Below are 17943 nucleotides of genomic sequence, written 5' to 3'. Positions count from 1 at the left end.
AAGCAAACCTTGTTGTGGGATGTTCTTCCAATGCTCACATTCTAATATTATCTCATGAATATTCATAAGTGCTGTAAAGCAGGTGGGAGGCAGAAACTACACAGCAATACCTAAGGTGCTCAAGGAAATGAGGTAAGGCCTCAAAACTCTGGGAATGAGAAGTTAGAATTTTAAATACACTATTAAGCATCATCTACCAAACTAGAACCAGAAATTCATCCATCACAGCTGCCTTATACTCTTTAATTTTGGTTAAATAGATAAATAGTTATGGTCTCCTTGAGGAGTAGGTATGAAAGTACTGTATCTTCTGAAACCCTCAGCATGGCTCAGTCATTCACCCAATAAATAGGCAAGAGAATTAAGATGCTGTTTAAAGATCATACAAGCTACCTAATGTGGATCACAAAACATTATGTGCCAGGGCCACTGAGTGAGTGGCTGGGAGGTATTTCCTGACTACAGAATGATCATAGCTCTCCCACACTGCTACACAGGACTATTTGTCTCTGCATTCTCAGTCTCTGACCTAGACAAGCAAGCCCTTTCTTGGTGCCTCTCTCTAAACAACCCAAGGTAGTTATAACAGCCTCCATCCTTCCCTTTAGTCATTGTTTTTCCAACCTGTGCACAGCCACACACACACTATTTTGTCTCCTCATGGAGTCCACCTCACCTCCTGAGACAATGCCTTCACTTACCCAGCATGGGCCTTGCACAGGCTTTCCCCAGCATTCACTTGGCAAAGCTGGGCCATAGGTGTGCTTCACCTGGACTGCTCTTAGCTCTCAGATGAACTGGAGCTACTTTCGACTAATTCCACATGAAAGATGGCTCATGGTGGCTTCTGCTACCCCAAACCCAAAGACCCTGTACCAACAGGCCACCTCAGAGCTGACCCACCTCACAGGGCAGGCTAGGCCAACCCTGTGAAGGCTGCCAGTCCACTAGATGGCTACACTGGGAAGAGCAAAACCATGCCCCTCTCTACTGTGACCACCAAAATCTAGTCTATGAAAAGGAGCGATTTGCTTCAACATGCCCCTGGAAGAAAATGTCCAACTGACCCGGTTTAATCCATGTATATCCATTCATCTGCAGGTGTCACCCAAGCGTAGAGTGCAAATACCTAACAGGAATGTGATGCATTAATAAAATCCTATTTTATACTTTTTCAGACTCATCAGTGGGTCATGAAATCAGTTTGGTGGGTCATGGCCAGCATTTGAAAAAGAAAACCCAATAGAATAGAATAGAAAATATCAGAGTGCATCCCCTGCAGTGAGTGGAAGCTTTGTTTCCCAAAACATGTGTTTCAGTTTTATCTCTGTGTATATCTGTTTGTGTGTACTTAGTCTTGATGTAAAACGTATTTCTTATTGTGGGTCACATCCGAGAAAGTTTTAAAGTCTTTGCCTTACTGCAAACACTGGCCAAAACTAAAGTTGAATCAAATTAAATATTAAAAAGTCAAATTCTAGAACAGCTAGCAAAAAAAAAAAAAATAGAATTCAATCTATTTTATATCTATGGATTATTTTGAATCAATAATCATGGATTATTTGAATGAATCCATGGGGGAGAGAACTGTTCATTCAAATTTAAATTTAAAATTTGACAAAAAATGAATAGAGTGGGGGAAATATTTGCATTTTATATTATAGATTAAAAGTTAATGTCTTTAGGGGTGCCTGAGTGGCTCAATCAGTTGAGCATCCAACTCTGAATTTTGGCTCAGGTCTTGATTCCAGGGTCATGGGATCGAGCCCTACATCAGGCTCGGTGCTGAGCATGGAGCCTGCTTAAGATTCTCTCTCTGTCTCTGTCTCTGTCTCTGTCTCTCTCTCTCTCTCTCTCCTCTGCTCACACATGCAGAGAGAGAGAGAAAGAGAGAGAGAAAGAGAGAGAGAGAGGTGGGGTGTTGAAAAGGGAGAAGCAGAAAAAGTTAAGCATTGACTTAGGCTTTTTGAAGTCTCATTTCTAAAAAGCTCTTTATCCCAGGTGTGGTGGTACAAGAAACTGAGTGACAATTACAACTTCTGTTCTTCCTGTTGCTCTCTTACATTGAACCAAACCTTTAATAAAGTAGTTTGAATACTACCAAAAACATTCTTCAGAATTAAAAAAAAAAAACACACACACTATACACTATGACTCCATTTTCATGACATTCTGGAAAAGACAAAACTATAGAGAAAAAAAATAAAGATTAACAATTTCCAGGAGCTGGAGGTGTGAGGGAGAAGTTGATTACAAAGGGGAACAAGGAAAGTTCAGGGATAAAAGAACTATTTTATAACAGCATGTACTTGTTAAAAGCCAGAACTCTCCACTAAAAACAGTAAATTTTATAATATGTAAATTATACCTCCATAAACCTGACTGGGGGGAAAAAACCTCCATGGATAAATTCAGGGTCCATAAAAAGAAATTCACTCACATGAGGAAACAAATGAGCAAACACACAAATATGTGTTTATTTTGACAACACTCAAAAGTGCAAATTATAACAAAACTGTGATACTGTTTTCCTTTTTGCTAACAATTAACAAATTTAAAAAAGAATAACATAATGCTATTTAGAGTGCAATAGGTAAAATTTGAGAGGAATACAACATGCCAGTGTATAGGAAAAGTCCTAGAAGTACTATATTCTAGAATTTTTCCCAACAAAGTTATTTAATAAAGATTTTTGAAATTCCAAATGCATGAAAGATATCTTCTACTGTGTTAGCTTTAATAGGAAAAAAATAGGAAAAGCTGAAAAGTCTAACATTAGAGGAATAGTGGGAAAATGTGTGGTACATCAACACAATGGAATACTTTGCATTCATAACAAAAGCTTAAATCCAGAGACGTGTACAAAGAAACATGGAAAAGATTTATGATTAAATGGACAAAGAAACATAAAATAACAAGCATACCACGTTTGTGCCATTGAGTAATGTGTGTGCACCTGGAAGACACAATATTCACATGCAAGTTGCTGTGCTAAAATAATGTATTATAGATGATTTTTAAGTTTTAAAAATTCACTTGCTGTTGTATATTGCCATTTCAATAACAAAGAACCCTCAAAACCTTCACGATCGAAAGAAATGAATGTGAAGAAGAAAAGAAATCCCAGATATTATCATATCACAGTTTTGTTTTCTTGGCCCTAGAAACCAGAAGAATCATGGGAGTCATAATTATGTTGAATAAGTTCAAGCTGTATGGATTTTCTTTCATTCTTGTTATGAGCTAATGTCTATTTGGGTAAATTCCTTGCTTATGGCAGGCAGTTTATAAATACTTGTTAACTGACTGACTAAATAGGTCTTTTAGTTGTGTTTTTCACAATCCTAGAAAAACCTGAATTTATCTCTGCAGAAGCATCAGAAATCTCAGTACAATTAACACTTTGCCCTTATCTGTATATTTTTAAAGGAATTTAATTTTTAAAAATTTTTTTTTCATTTTTTGAATGTTTATTTTTGAGAGAGACAGAGACAGAATGTGAGTGGGTTAGGGGCAGAGAGAGAGGGAGACAGAATCGGAAGCAGGCTCCAGGCTCCAAGCTGTCAGCACAGAGCCCAACGCAGGGCTTGAACTCACAAGCTGTGAGATCATGACCTGAGCTAAAGTTGGATGCTCAATCGACTGAGCCACCCACGTGCCCCCGGGGACTTTAATTTTTACAGCATAGGGAACACATCTTTGGGGCTTTTTTCCCCTATTAAGAGAATTATAAGGTCATTGAAAGTATATCACAATTCTGAAGAGAAAGACAAGGTATAGAATGGACAGGGATCTGGGGAAATTTTCTTAGAAATGTGCCTAATGTAGATGTTTAATTTTTTTTTAATTTTTATTTATTTTTGAGAGAGAAACAAAGACAGAGTGTGAGTTGGGGAGAGGCAGAGAGAGGGAGACACAGAATCTGAAGCAGGCTCCAGGCTCTGAACTGTCAGCACAGAACCTGATGTGGGGCTTGAGCCCATGAACTGCAAGATCATGACCTGAGCCAAGTCAGGTGCTTAACCCACTGAGTCACCCAGGCATCCCTAATGCAAGTGTTTAAATGATGGTGCTGTTTTAATTGAATTGGGAAGGAAAGTGTGGAAAGGAGGGAAGAGATGGGGGCAGAAAAAAAACAGCAACTTAAAAAACCTTCTCTTTCTTTTTAAAACAAAGCTTTTTTAATGTTTATTTATTTTTGAGAGAGACAGAGACAGAGTGTGAGTGAGGAAGGGGCAGAGAGAGAGGGAGACACAAAATCTGAAGCAGGCTCCAGGCTGTCAGCACAGAGCCTGACATGGGGTTCGAACTCACGAGACGTGAGATCATGACCTGAGCCGATATCAAGAGTTGGAGGCTTAACTGACTGAACCACCCAGGCGCCACAAAACCTGCTCTTTCTCTTCCAGGCTCTGGTATTTTCAGACCAAATGGCTTAGTGTAGAATTTCTGTGTCCCCTCTTAGCCTTTGGTTTGCTGTGTAACCTGAAGACAGATATTTAGTGTCTCTGTGCCTCATTTTTATCATTCCTAAGAGGAATGAAAATTTTTTTCTCTCTGCCTTCTCCAAAAGCATATTGGGTGGAAGATTTAGATTGTATGCCTATGTATATATCCCCTCTGATCCTTTTCTTAAGGGCATATGTATTTTCTGATAGGCCTTCCACAGAGAGGACCTCAGGACACAGATGGAGGATAAAGATATGAGAGGAAACCCCCATAAACAAAACTCTGTGTGTGTGTGTGTGTGTGTGTGTGTGTGTGTGTGTGTGTGTGTGTGTGAGAGAGAGAGAGAGAGAGAGAGAGAGAGAGAGAGAGAAATAGAGAGAGAGTAGGAGGGAGAGATTGTACTTGCGTCAACTCAGAAGCAGTAATCTCTGAACTAAACAAGACCTCAATTAGTTTATTGAATTAACTCTGCAGAGATAATAAATTTCATATTTAGGGGAAAGATATTAATGTGTATTAAGCACATACTCCAGGCCACTGCTTTCATGTACATATTTCCATCAACCCTCAACAACTCTGTGAAAAGAGCATTATTTTTCCCATTTTTTAACTTGGAATAACTGCAGTTCAGAGACATTGATGTAACCAGGGTTCTATGCGGAGAGTGGAGAAGTGGGGTGTTGAGTTAATTTTGCCCTCATGACAAAATCTGCATTCTTCTCATGCCTCCATGTCAGATGGACTTGGCTTAAAATTCTGATTGTGGTTGCCACTCATTAGCTGTGTGACCTTGGGCAAATTTTTTAACATCTCTGAAGTTCAATTATCTTATCTTAAAATAGGGATAATAATGACACAAAATGAGGTTCTTAAGAAGGTTAGCTTATACCTTTGGGTTTTTTGTTGTTGTTGTTGCAAACAACAAAGATAGACTTTAGGGCTAACTTTGGGGAGGGTGGAAGAAACTTATTGGAAGAATATGGATTAGCTAACATAACTGAATGAAAATTATATTACTAGGTCTTGCAAAGGATGAGGACTAGGACAGCTAATGGGATCTAGAGAGTAGAAAGATAACCAGTTTCCTTCTTCAGGATATTCACAATGGGATATATCAGCTCAGGTTATTTTCCATTCTTGTGTGTCTCTGCTTAACACTGAATTATAGGAAGAGAAGTCAGCGTGGCCTTGGCTGGGCCATGTGCTGTCTACCTCATAGGTGGAGAACAAGGCATCTTAGTTGTCATGCCTACAGGCCTGCATGCAGTGTGGAAAGACAATTCCCACAGACAATGTAGGTGCTATTACCCAGCAAGAGGGCCTGGATGCTGAGCAGGCAAGAGCTGGTGATATCCACCACGGAATTAATGCATCAAGCATCCTAGGACCTGGAACAAAGGAACAGCTCTGTGAATGCTTGCTGTTGTTGTTTTCACATCACTTTTCATAAGACAGCCACTCCAGACTAGTAAATTGTAGTGTAACATTACATATTGAAATTATATCTCAGTGTTTTCTGTATGTGTGCCAAGTTATGATACACATAGAAGATGGTATTTGACCAGTACCCTGGGGTGAACTGACAAGGTACTCCCACAGGAGGAGGCTTGATGGGAGGCTCTGGCCATTCCTGGTCCTACCAGGCAGCCCTGAGAGCTGAGGCCATCACTATGTGGCACCCATTAGTGACACACCAGTAGCAAAGCTTAAGCTTATACAATAGAACTTTCAGATCACCTGCCATTACATAGTCTCGACTCGGCTTGTACCCCCTTTCTTCCTCCCAAATTAAACAAGGCTTCCCAGCAAGCAGGCAAGAGATGGAGTCAATAGTGGTGACCCTCAGCTATCTTCTGTCCCCACTCATTCCTAAGGCTTTCACTGTCAGAAATTCAAGATTGGCAGAAAATGAAAGTAACTTCTCTTTTAGATGAGGTTAGGGACCTCTGGCCCAAATGGCCTAAACTATCTTAGAAATTTTATTTCACTGCCTCTGGTATTATTAAAGCCAATGATTTTTCCATGACATACTCTCCGGAGGCAGCTCTGAAACATGGTGCAGCTCTGGTTGATGCATACAGGCTGGGTTTCCAAGCAGGACGAAACTCTGGCAATACTAAAGACCTGTGATCATGGAGAGGTAAGAGGACTCAAAATACCATTAAATGTGGAAAAGATGTGGATGCTCTTCTTGTTCCTTTTCTCTTCTTTTTGGGGGAGAGTGGGGTTGATGTTTTTAAATTGTTTTTATTTTTTCTCATTACAAAAGTACATTCCATAGTCCATTTCTTTCCCAAAATGAAAGTGCACAAATAAGCAAAAAGAAGATAAACTCAAACTCCACCCATCCCTCTCTCCACCTAGATGTTCACATGTTAATATTTATCCTTTCAAATTATGTTTCTTTTTAAATTTCAATCTGCTTCCCCTGTGGGGCACTGAGGTGCTTCCAAAAAGCTCTGATAAGGTTGGGTGAGGGGAGGGGGGAATCGCTGATTCTTCTCTGCATGTAGGAACTGGAACAAGGGGAAAAGGGGCCTCACTTCTTGGAATGCCTTTTTCTATACCTCTCTGTTGAGGGACCACTCAAATAACCCTGCCATAAAACTTCCCTGATCTCTTAAATGGAAGCCTTCTTAGTATCACAAGATAGTACTTTCCACCTGGCAAAGTCCATTTTCTATCTGTGTCCCACTTTCCCTGCCCTATTGTTAGCTCCTTGAGGTCAAGACCCTATGTCTACTTGATCTTGGAATGCCATCGGTACCTACAAGTGCCTTGCCCTTAACATGATGAATTAATGAAAAAGAATCAGAAGCTTAAATCAAACAGAACTTCAATGACCTCAAGCGGGAATAAGGAGGATTTGGGATCCTGTATATTCCCTCAGTAGGCACTGGACAAAGGTAGATTTGACATCTTTTCCTTCTCTGTAAAAGGCTGATCCACACGCTCTAGGAAGAGAGAGAGAGAGAGAAAGGAGGAAAGGAAAAGAAAGGAGGAAAGAAAGAAAGAAAGAAAGAAAGAAAGAAAGAAAGAAAGAAAGAAAGAAAGAAAGAAAGAAAGAAGAAAGAAAAAAGCGGTGCATAGGTGGCGCAGTCAGTTAAGCATCTGACTCTTGGTTTCAGCTCAGGTCATAATCTCACGCTGGTTGTGGAGCCTGCTTAAGATTCTTTCTCTCTCCCTCTGCCCCTCTCCCTGCTCACATGCTCTCTCTCTCAAAAATAAAATCAAATAAGGTAAAAATAAAGAGCTGATCCATTTGCATGTGTTCTCTTAAATCTAAAAAATACCAGTTTGTATACCAGCAGTTTCAAGTTTGTTGGTTCCATTCTGAGGCTTTCTCAGTGCATCTTCCATCATTATTCCACTTCCTAAATGTGCAATATCATATGCTCTCTCCCCTCTTCTCTCTTTTCTCAATTACTTTTATTTTTTTCTCTTTCACAATTGAAAACAGAGCTGTGTAAAATAAGTCCTATTCAAATATAACCCAAGTGGACTGAACTTGACCTATGCCTTATGGAATATTGAAGCTGATGTTTTTATTTTTTTTATTTATTTTTTTTTTAATTTTTTTTTTAACGTTTATTTTTATTTTTGAGACAGAGAGAGACAGAGCATGAACGGGGAGGGTCAGAGAGAGGGAGACACAGAATCTGAAACAGGCTCCAGGCTCTGAGCTGTCAGCACAGAGCCCGACGCGGGGCTTGAACTCACAGACCGTGATCATGACCTGAGCCGAAGTCGGCCGCTTAACCGACTGAGCCACCCAGGCGCCCCTGATGTTTTTATTTTTAAGAGCACTGTGAGCAGCAAAGGAAGGTAGAATTGGAAAGACAGCTTCTGTCCCTCCTCACTGCAAAAGGAACCAATCACAAGGGTATGCATATATGTATGCACACACACACACCCACACGTAAAACACAGCAAGATTTGCTGTGCTTCCTAGAGACTTTCAAGAACTTGGTCTGAGTTGGATTAGGGAAAAGCCTTCTTCAAAGTTACATTATGATTCTAGGAAACTCTATTGTGATGACAGAGTGTGGTAATTCTAGATATTATTTTGCAGCAACTCTGGTGACTAGAGATTTCTTCTATAGACTGTCTTGGTTTTTGCTTGCTCATACTTAGAATTTCTGATTACAGAACATACATACCAATGACGTGGGACAAACACTTCTTAATTTTTTGACATTGTATTGTGGAAAATTAATGCAAAAGTAGATTTGCAAACTTTTCAAGTTGCATTTAAACTTCATTTTTCCTGGGATGGTGAAACTTGCAAGTCAAGAATTAGTTAGATTTAAAAAATCTATTTTTGTAACCTACTATGAAATGTTAGCCTAGGGATAAACCCCAGAACCCAGGATGTCTTCCAGCTCTGGGACATCCCAGTCCATGGTCATCCCAGTCCATGGTCCCCTTGGCTTTTCTCCAAAAGACTGTTGTTTCAACCCAGTCTTTGGTGTAGAAGAGGAGAGAAGCAAGGACATCAAGCTTTTCACATCCTCATGTCTTCATAGGGCCATATGACAATGCATGTAGCCCAGGAATCAAAATTGTATCAAATCATCCTCTTCCTCTCTCTTCACTCTCTTATCCTATAGATAGAGAAGATAGGCCTCTGAGCCTGCCCAAGGAATCCTAGGAGACTTTAGGCTACATGTAGCTTGGGATATCCCTGGAACTGCCTTAAAGCTAAACACCTCTGGGGGTCATGATGAACTGAACTAGTGGCAGTAATGGGTGTGATATTTGTAGTACTTGGGCTGAGTTCCTATTGAACTACAGAATCCATCCACAGCCAGTGTTTCAGTAAGCATTTTTTTCTTTGCCATGAGAGAAAGGTGACCTGATCTAAGTTAAAAAATAGGGCTTAATTACTGTTTCATATAACTGGCTTCCCATGAGACTTGATTCAGGGCTCACAGATGAGACCAGGTCCAGCTCTACCTCTCTCCATTTCTCAACTCCACTCCTTCTGGTTTGTTCCTCTTGCAGGCCAGGTCTACCTCATGGCCCCAGATGGCTGCTAGCAGCTCCCAGAGCTATCTGTATCCCACTTCAAGTCCAGAGAAGGGTTGTGATCAATACCAGCAAACTACACTGAGAATGGGGGAGGGGTAAATTCTTCAATGGGATATTAGGCTTGTTGATGGCTGGAGAAAAGGAGATCATGTAAAGGTCAACCACAAAACAAAGATAAAGCCAAGGGACAAGAAAGCTAAGCAAGAGCTGAGAGTAATATTGAGTGGATTAGTCAGCCACTCAATACAGAGGATGGACTGCCAGATTGGCCCATCTTGGACTTGTCCCCATCACAGAATTGGGCATTGTTGAAGAAACTCAAATTGATTGTATTTTATTGTTATTTTTAAATGTTTATTTTTGAGAGAGAGGAGTGGGGAGGGGCAGAGACAGAGGGAAACACAGAATCTGAAGTAGGCTCCAGACTCCAAGCTGTCAGCCCAGAACCCAATGCAGGGCTCAAACCCACAAACCATGAGATCATGACCTGAGCCTAAGTTGGACATTTACCCAACTAAGCCACCCAGATGCCCCTCAAACTGATTTTAATATTAGCCAGTAGTAAGTATAACTTGGGTCACTGGTATCCGTTTTAGTTGAAAAAGTTTCTATGCATGGATTTGTTACCCATTTCAAAGTTATAATGTATAGGTTTATGTGTTATTTTGAGCCATCTGTTCCACTACCTTTTTTATTGGTTCAGGTGAAATGATACTGAGTTTGTCTGAGCATTGATCATTTGGCAGATTCTACTCTGATTTTTCTATAGTTTTTCAGGGATTTGGGAGAAGAATGGTTGAATGAGGAAAAGGGAAACACTCATTTTGTGGTTTAATTCCAGGGCACTTGAAAGGAAAAATGCATATTTATTACCTTGGTAGGTAAAAATACACACTATAATAATTTATACAATGAGATGTTTTTCATCTGTCAAATTGACAAGGATTACAAAAGAAGACAAATGCCCAGATTGTTGAGGGTTCAGAGAAATAGCCCCAACATACCTTGCTGGTGAGAAAGTAACTGGTGTAAACTTCCTGAGAGACAATTTGGCGATATAAATGAAACATTTAAAAATGTGCATGTCTCAGCAAAGGAAACAATCAACAAAACTAAAAGGCAACCAACGGAATGGGAAAAGATATTTGCAAATGACATATCGGACAAAGGGCTAGTATCCAAAATCTATAAAAAGCTCACCAAACTCCACACCCAAAAAACAAATAATCCAGTGAAGAAATGGGCAGAAAACATAAATAGACCCTTCTCTAAAGAAGACATCCGGATGGCCAACAGGCACATGAAAAGATGCTCAACATCGCTCCTCATCAGGGAAATACAAATCAAAACCACATTCAGATATCACCTCACGCCAGTCAGAGTGGCCAAAATGAACAAATCAGGAGACTATAGATGCTGGAGAGGATGTGGAGAAACGGGAACCCTCTTGCACTGTTGGTGGGAATGCAAACTGGTGCAGCCACTCTGGAAAACAGTGTGGAGGTTCCTCAAAAAATTAAAAATAGACCTACCCTATGACCCAGCAGTAGCACTGCTAGGAATTTACCCAAGGGATACAGGAGTACTGATGCACAGGAGCACTTGTACCCCGATATTTATAGAAGCACTCTCAACAATAGCCAAATTGTGGAAAGAGCCTAAATGTCCATCAACTGATGAATGGATAAAGAAATTGTGGTTTATATACACAATGGAGTACTACGTGGCAATGAGAAAGAATGAAATATGGCCCTTTGTGGCAACGTGGATGGAACTGGAGAGTGTGATGCGAAGTGAAATAAGCCATACAGAGAAAGACAGATACCATATGTTTTCACTCTTATGTGGATCCTGAGAAACTTAACAGAAACCCATGGGGGAGAGGAAGGAAAAAAAAAAAGAGGTTAGAGTGGGAGAGAGCCAAAGCATAAGAGACTCTTAAAAACTGAGAACAAACTGAGGGTTGATGGGGCGTGAGAGGGAGGGGAGGGGAGGTGATGGGCATTGAAGAGGGCATCTTTTGGGATGAGCACTGGGTGTTGTATGGAAACCAATTTGACAATAAATTTCATATATTAAAAAAACAAAATAAACAAAATAAATAAACTTTAAAAGATAAAAAAATAAAAATAAAAAAAGTGCATGTTTTTGACCAAGGAATTCTATTTCTAGAAATACTAGGAAATAATCATAAACATATATAAACATTTACATATATGAATAATCCTTGAAGTTACATATAATAATGAAAAATTGGAAATAATCAATGACTGGAAGTAAAATCTTGGTTAAATAACTTAAAGTATAGCCCCTTAAAGTGCAGCCACTTAAAATCATGAATTAGAATTATTGGCATGGGAAAATTCCTAGTCTATTGTTAAGGAGAAAGTAGACTGCAGAACAGTTTGGTCAAATTTTATTTAAAAGATACATACAGGGGCACCTGGGTGGCTCAGTTTGTTAAGTGACCAACTCTTAATTTCAGCTCATGGCTGTGTGATCAAGCCCTACATTCAGCTCTGTGCTAAGTGTGGACCCTTCTTGGGAATCTCTCCCTCTCCCTCTCTCGCTGCCCCTCTCCCCCACTTGCTTTCTCTCTCTCTCTCTCTCCCAAAATAAATAAATAAACTAAAAAAAAAGATACATACAAAAAAAGAAGACACATACACAAAGAAAACATAGGAAAATACGTTACAATAGTAAGTGAAATGCTGTTAAGGGTAATGGGTAATTTTAAATTTTTTGTACTTCTCTGTATTAAAATTTTTTTAAACAATGAACATGTATTACTTTTGAAATCAGAAAAAAATACTTTCTTAAAGTAAGACAGAATAGACAATTCTTCTAATGCCCAAATTATGGATTGATATTATTGCCCCTACTGTTTTACACATGTCTAGTTATTTCTGGGTACCCTACATTTCTCCACCTTCCTCCGCAATATATATGCCCATCTCTCCCACCCCTGCCCTCGCCCAGAATTCAGCCCAGTGGTCCTCATCCTATTCTAGAGGATGGGCCTTCCAACATGAGCTTGCAATTAGACTGGGGATGGAATCCTATCACACACTTTTTCAGGAGTTCAGGTTGATCTGTTCCTCACCAAGTGGATCTGCTGTTTATCACCTTCTCCACTTAATAAACTTCATGTATGATCCATCAGGATAACCCCAAACAATCTGATGGTCCTTTGCTCATAGTAGGTGCCCACTAAATGTTAAAGTGCATAAATAAAGCATTTAGATAAGTGCATTTGAATGCTCTGTGGAGATAAGAAAAGTCAGCTGGACTGACTAGTTCTGGACCAGGCAATGAGCACCACAAGTATTGGCTTCAGAATTACCATGCTCAAGCTTCTTGACTGACATTAAAAGTTTACTGGCTCTCACATCATTTTGCCAGTGTGTCCTCCCCTGTGAGGATTTCAGCAGTTTAAAAAGAATGAAATCATTAGCCCAGCTTCTATTTTCAGGGCTATGTTACAAGTGTCAGTGAAGCAGGATATTTTACTAAACAGCAATTTGGAAACGTCTCTGAATCTGTCAGCCCTGCACATAGAGATTCCTTCCTCATAGGCATGGTGCTGGTTCTATCTCCAGGTGCTCTAGGCAGTTTTGGGGGGGGGGCAGTTTTTGTTACTATTTGCTATTGAATTTGCCAGATGTGTCAAAGGCAGTCTCAGAGACAAAATATAAACAATAAGACAGTAGAAAGAAATACATAGTGCTTCTCACTCTTTGTAGAAGCCCTCCTTGACTTATTTTCTGCCCATGGTAAGCACTGGTACCATTCTCCCTGGATTCCATGGTGTGGGGTTTGCTGTTATTTGTTCCTGTGTTGCTTAAAATTGTTTTCTACGTTTTATATGTGAAAAGATTGTATTCACTCAGGAAGCAGGGATTTCAATGGGAAAGATGGACAACTTGGAAAACCAGACTTCATTACTTACCAGCCTTGTTACCATAGCCAAACTGGTCAGGCTTTCTGAGCTGTAGTTTTCTTTCTCACTGCAAACAAACTGCCTCTAACCTGACATGATTGTTTTGAGCCTTAAATGATTTTATAGGTATAGAAATGTTAAAAAAATGGTATAAGTGTATAACATTATCTCTTGTATAGAATGCAGTAGGTTCTTACAAAATAGGAGATGGGGACACCCGAGTGGCTCAGTCGGTTAAGCCTCCAACTCTTGATTTTAGCTCAAGTCATGATTTCAGGGTACGTGAGTTCGAGCCTCACGTCAGGCTCTGTGGCTCTGTGCTGAAAGTGCGGAGTCTGCGTGGGATTTTCTCTCTCCTCTCTGCCCTTCCCCCACTCACGCCCTTCCCTGACAAAATACATAAATAAACTTAAAAAGAAAAAGAAGTAGGAGATAATATTGCGCTGTGGGGTTGTGAAGGTAGAAACTACAGTTAGACCTCTACTGTGTGCACTTGGGCAAATCAGCTTCTCTAAGACTCACTTTCTCTCCACAAAACAGGAATTATAATAGCACTTCATAGATTTGATGTGATGGTGAAATGAAATGATACATGCAGAGCACTTCCCAACAGTACTTAGCGCATAGTAAGCATTCAATGAATATAAGCAGCTGCTGTTGTAAATGAATGAGAGAGGTAATTATGTCAATAAATATTGCACATTGGAGGGGTGCCTGGGTGGCTCAGTCAGTTAAGCATCCGACTTAGGCTCAGGTCATGATCTTGTGGTTCCTGGGTTCGAGCCCCTCGTGGGCTCTGTGCTGACAGCTCAGAGCCTGGAACATGATTCAGATTGTGTGTATCTCTCTCTCTGCCCCTCCTCCACTTGCACTCTGCCTTTCTCTCTCAAATATGAATAAATGTTTAAAAAATAAAGAAAACCATAATGCCATTTAAAAAGAAAAGAAAAAAATTGCATATTGGGGCAGAAACTCAGGATTATGGTAGCACAGAATAGAAATAGGAGCTCTATAAGCTAGCAGCTTCTGTTAATCAACTTGGGAAAGTTTCATGGAGAAATAATTGGAGGATGAGTGTGTGTGGGGGGGGGGGTGGTGTAGAGTTGAGCTTATTAGAAAAATATCCCAGGGGCGCCTGGGTGGCTCGGTCGGTTAAGTGTCCAACTTCAGCTCAGGTCATGATCTCACAGTTTGTGGGTTCGAGCCCCATGTTGGGCTCTGTGCTGACAGCTCAGAGCCTGGAGCCTGCTTCGATTCTGTGTCTCCCTCTCTCTCTCTCCCCCTCACCTGCTCATACTCTGTCTCCCTCTCTCTCAAAAATAAATAAACATTAAAAAATTAAAAAGAAAAGAAAAGAAAAGAAAAGAAAAGAAAAGAAAAGAAAAGAAAAGAAAAGAATAATATCCCAAATACTTCATATAATGTGGAAGAAGGTTGAGTGGATGTAGGGTGAGCAGATGATGGAAGGTCAAAAAGTTCTGAAAAATGAAGGTGGAGTTGGTCTGAAGTTTGGTGGCCAAAACATAGGCCTAGATGCCAGTATAAAGCTCTAAAATAGAGCAGACTAGGCCCCCAAGGGATGTTTTCAAAGTCTTGAATTTGACATGTAATATGACCAAAAGCATAATTGGCCATGTATAGTTGAATGGCATGCCAGAGACTTCAGATAGCACTTCAGCAACACTGATGAAGACTTTAGCAAGCTTTGGCAGGGATTCTGGACAGTTCAACAGGTGAATTAATTATTAATTGAAATTTTGATGCTGTGGATGAAGAGAGAAGGAAGAAGAAAAAGTGACTTGCAAGAGCAGAAATTATGAGATACTGGGGGTAGGAGGGAGTTGGGGTTCTCTCCACACATAAGAGGAATGCTTTTAAGAGAGGAGGGACAAAGTATATTGAATTTGTCTTCATAAAAGATGGGTTTATACTGTCTGTATAAAGGATTTGGTGCCAAAAGGTCAAAGTTCTTTAAGACGGTGGAGCATGGCGAATATTGAGGAATATATGTAAATATTGCTAATCCCATGCAAAGGATTGTAGGATCACAAAATATGAGAAAGCCCATCAGAGATCACTTCTAGTCCAATATTGTCATTGGATTAGATGAGGAAACTGAGGCAGAGAGATGGAGTAACCTACCCAAAGCCACACACATGTCTGGCTCAATTCTCTCCGTATTTTCTTTTAGCTGTCTAACCCAAACATTTGAGGAGCCCCTAATCTCTTTGTTTCCGGTCTGGCTAGGATTAGTAAAAAAAATTCTGGTTTTGTTTTGTCGTGACTTCTGAGGGCAACAAACAAGGTCCCTTTAAACGCATCCTCTCTTCTCCCCATCTGGCAGGTTTGATATGCCCACCGTGCTTTTCCATTGGCCATTTTGTGTGGCTCCTTGCGCCCTTCCAAGATTCACAACCAATCAAATCCTCCCTCTCTCTTGGGCCTGGCTTTGAGGAATGTACCATATGGACCATGAGGGGAAGTAGAGAGGAGGAAGGGAGTGGCGACAGCTCATTTCTTCACCTTCTGCATATAACCATGAGATTCTGGCAAAGTCTGAGCCTGTAGGTAGCAACAGCAACCCTAAGGATGGGAACCAAGTGCCATTTTTAGAGGCGCACTTAGATCTGTCGCCCCCGAGGCTGGGGCCCTATGGTCAGGGCTCGAGGGCTGCAGCCCCCGCCCTCCCATGTGCCCGCCCAGCCACCAGCGGCGGCGCCGCTGCCTTAGCTGCTGCCGCTGCTGTTCCCCGTGCGGACGCTGCGGCTGGCGTGCTGGGGCTGCGGGACTGCGGGGCTGCGGGCCCGGAGCGGGGCTCGGCGGCCCAGGCCGGCCAGGGGACGCCGGCGCCGAACGACACACCAGCATGAGACGGAGGTGAGGACCGGGCTTCGGGACCCAGACCGGCCCCAACCGTTCCGTGGGGGCCTCATTCCACCAGCGCCCCAAGTGCAGGGTTTCCGGGGCCCCCAGAGGGCGGCTCTAGAGCAGGCGACCGCGGCGACCCGACCTGTAGCTGAAGACCTGCCTCCCCTGGGCAGCCCGGAGGGCTCGGGACCCGCCGTGGGCGCTTGGCGCCTCCTTCTGGCGGCCCCTTGGAGCCCTTTCCCTAGCGGGGCGGCGGACCGACGAGGAAGCCCCTCCTCGCGCTTCCCCGGCCCTCCCGGCCCCTGTCCTTGACCTCCAGGAGTTGGATGTTCGGTCAAGTGCGGCCGCGCGGGCCCCAGAGTTCCAGGGGAGCTTGGCACTGGCGAAAGCCAGGGGAAGGGGGAGGCTTCCAGCGATTTGTGAGTGGGAGAGTGGCTTGGAATGAGTCTTCTGGGGAAGCTTTGGGGGCGGGGGCGAAGATCTCTTATCTTAACCGGTGTCGGGAGGCTTAGGGATGGAGTGTGCACTGTCCTGTCGCCCCAGCCCAGCCCCTGGGCCATTGGCTTTCCACTGGAGCTGAGGTATGGGGCTCCTCTGTCGCACCGTGGCTGGGCAAGTGCCCGCATCCCGAGGGTAGATCTTGTCCTGATACCCTTGATCGGGAGTCTAGCAGGGGGATGAGTATGGGCTGCTGAGTCGCTATGGTCAGGTGGCCACGAGAGAACCATGAAGTGCTTTTCCCTTTTATTTTCTTATGGTAGTGTTGGACTGGTTGAGATGATGGCAGCCACATACGTCACTTATCTATGAGCCACCGCCCCCCCCCCCCCCTTGCCTAACTGCCTTACAAGGTGATAGCGTTATTGGAGGTCTGTGTGGTACGCTGAAAATTGCTAGTTTAAAAATCACCCTAAGGAGCCCTATACACAGATCAGAGGCTCACCTTCTGTTAGCAGAAAGCCAGACGTGGTGATAGCCTTAGCTTTGCAGGTTCTGGCATGGATGGTAAACTAGTCATCACAATTGTTTGTTGGGCTCCTCAGGCAAGGCCTCTACCTCATCCCATTAGGGGGCATGGATTAGCCCTATATTTTGGCTGATTTTTCTCCAGAGTCTTAATTCAGGGAAAGCGTTCCAAGAATACAGAACACAATTATGTTCTTTTAACGTTAGTGTTTAACACAGACATTAACTATGGTTAATATAAAGTGCATTAATGCAGAGGTCAGTTGTGAAAAGTGTCCTTTTTAAGGCTTATTACTTTTTTCTTTTTTCGAGAGTTGTAGATGGAGAGAATGGCATTTACACATCGGAACATCAGTGTGTATTTGGTCCCATCTGACAGTTTGCTATGTAGACAATCATTTAGGATGATGGCTTTGTACCCCAAGGGTGAGAATGAGTTGGGTTTTATAGCGAGAATGATATCTCACTTTGAATTGCTGCTGCCAGCAGGAAGGCTTTGCCCTCTCATTACCTGGCCGTACAGATGCCAATTCATTGTGGTTGCTTTCTCTTGTGAGCACATCTGTAAAGATCCTTTAAGAGGATATTATAAATTCTGTATTTGATTGTTAAATGTACTCTCAGGTCAGTAATTTGGCTTAGGTTGTTTTAGCCCTACAGTGAGTTCTTGTGCTTCATTTTTAAAAATT

At 41.9% G+C, this 17943-nt stretch overlaps 1 protein-coding gene across 22 annotated transcripts in view; it reads left to right on the top strand.

The window, feature by feature from the left end:
- Nucleotides 1–17943, top strand: part of MICAL3 (microtubule associated monooxygenase, calponin and LIM domain containing 3) — a 228325-nt gene that overhangs the window by 2535 nt on the left and 207847 nt on the right. For 10 of the 22 annotated variants that reach the window (XM_019465081.2, XM_019465088.2, XM_019465086.2 and 7 more), the window contains exon 1: nt 16124–16297. The exons of 2 other annotated variants lie outside the window; for them this stretch is intronic. The gene's annotated coding sequence lies outside the window, so the exon portion shown is untranslated. Of the gene's footprint in view, nt 1–16119; nt 16298–17943 lie in introns of those variants that run through there. 10 more of the 22 variants (XM_019465079.2, XM_019465074.2, XM_053895051.1 and 7 more) reach the window with 5 other exon arrangements.

The sequence above is a fragment of the Panthera pardus genome, unplaced genomic scaffold (genome assembly GCF_024362965.1).
Source record: "Panthera pardus isolate Hobbes unplaced genomic scaffold, ASM2436296v1 HiC_scaffold_6, whole genome shotgun sequence".
Classification (NCBI taxonomy): Eukaryota; Metazoa; Chordata; class Mammalia; order Carnivora; family Felidae; genus Panthera; species Panthera pardus.
Note: the sequence above shows the minus strand (reverse complement) of the source record. Positions and strands in the feature narration are given on the sequence as shown.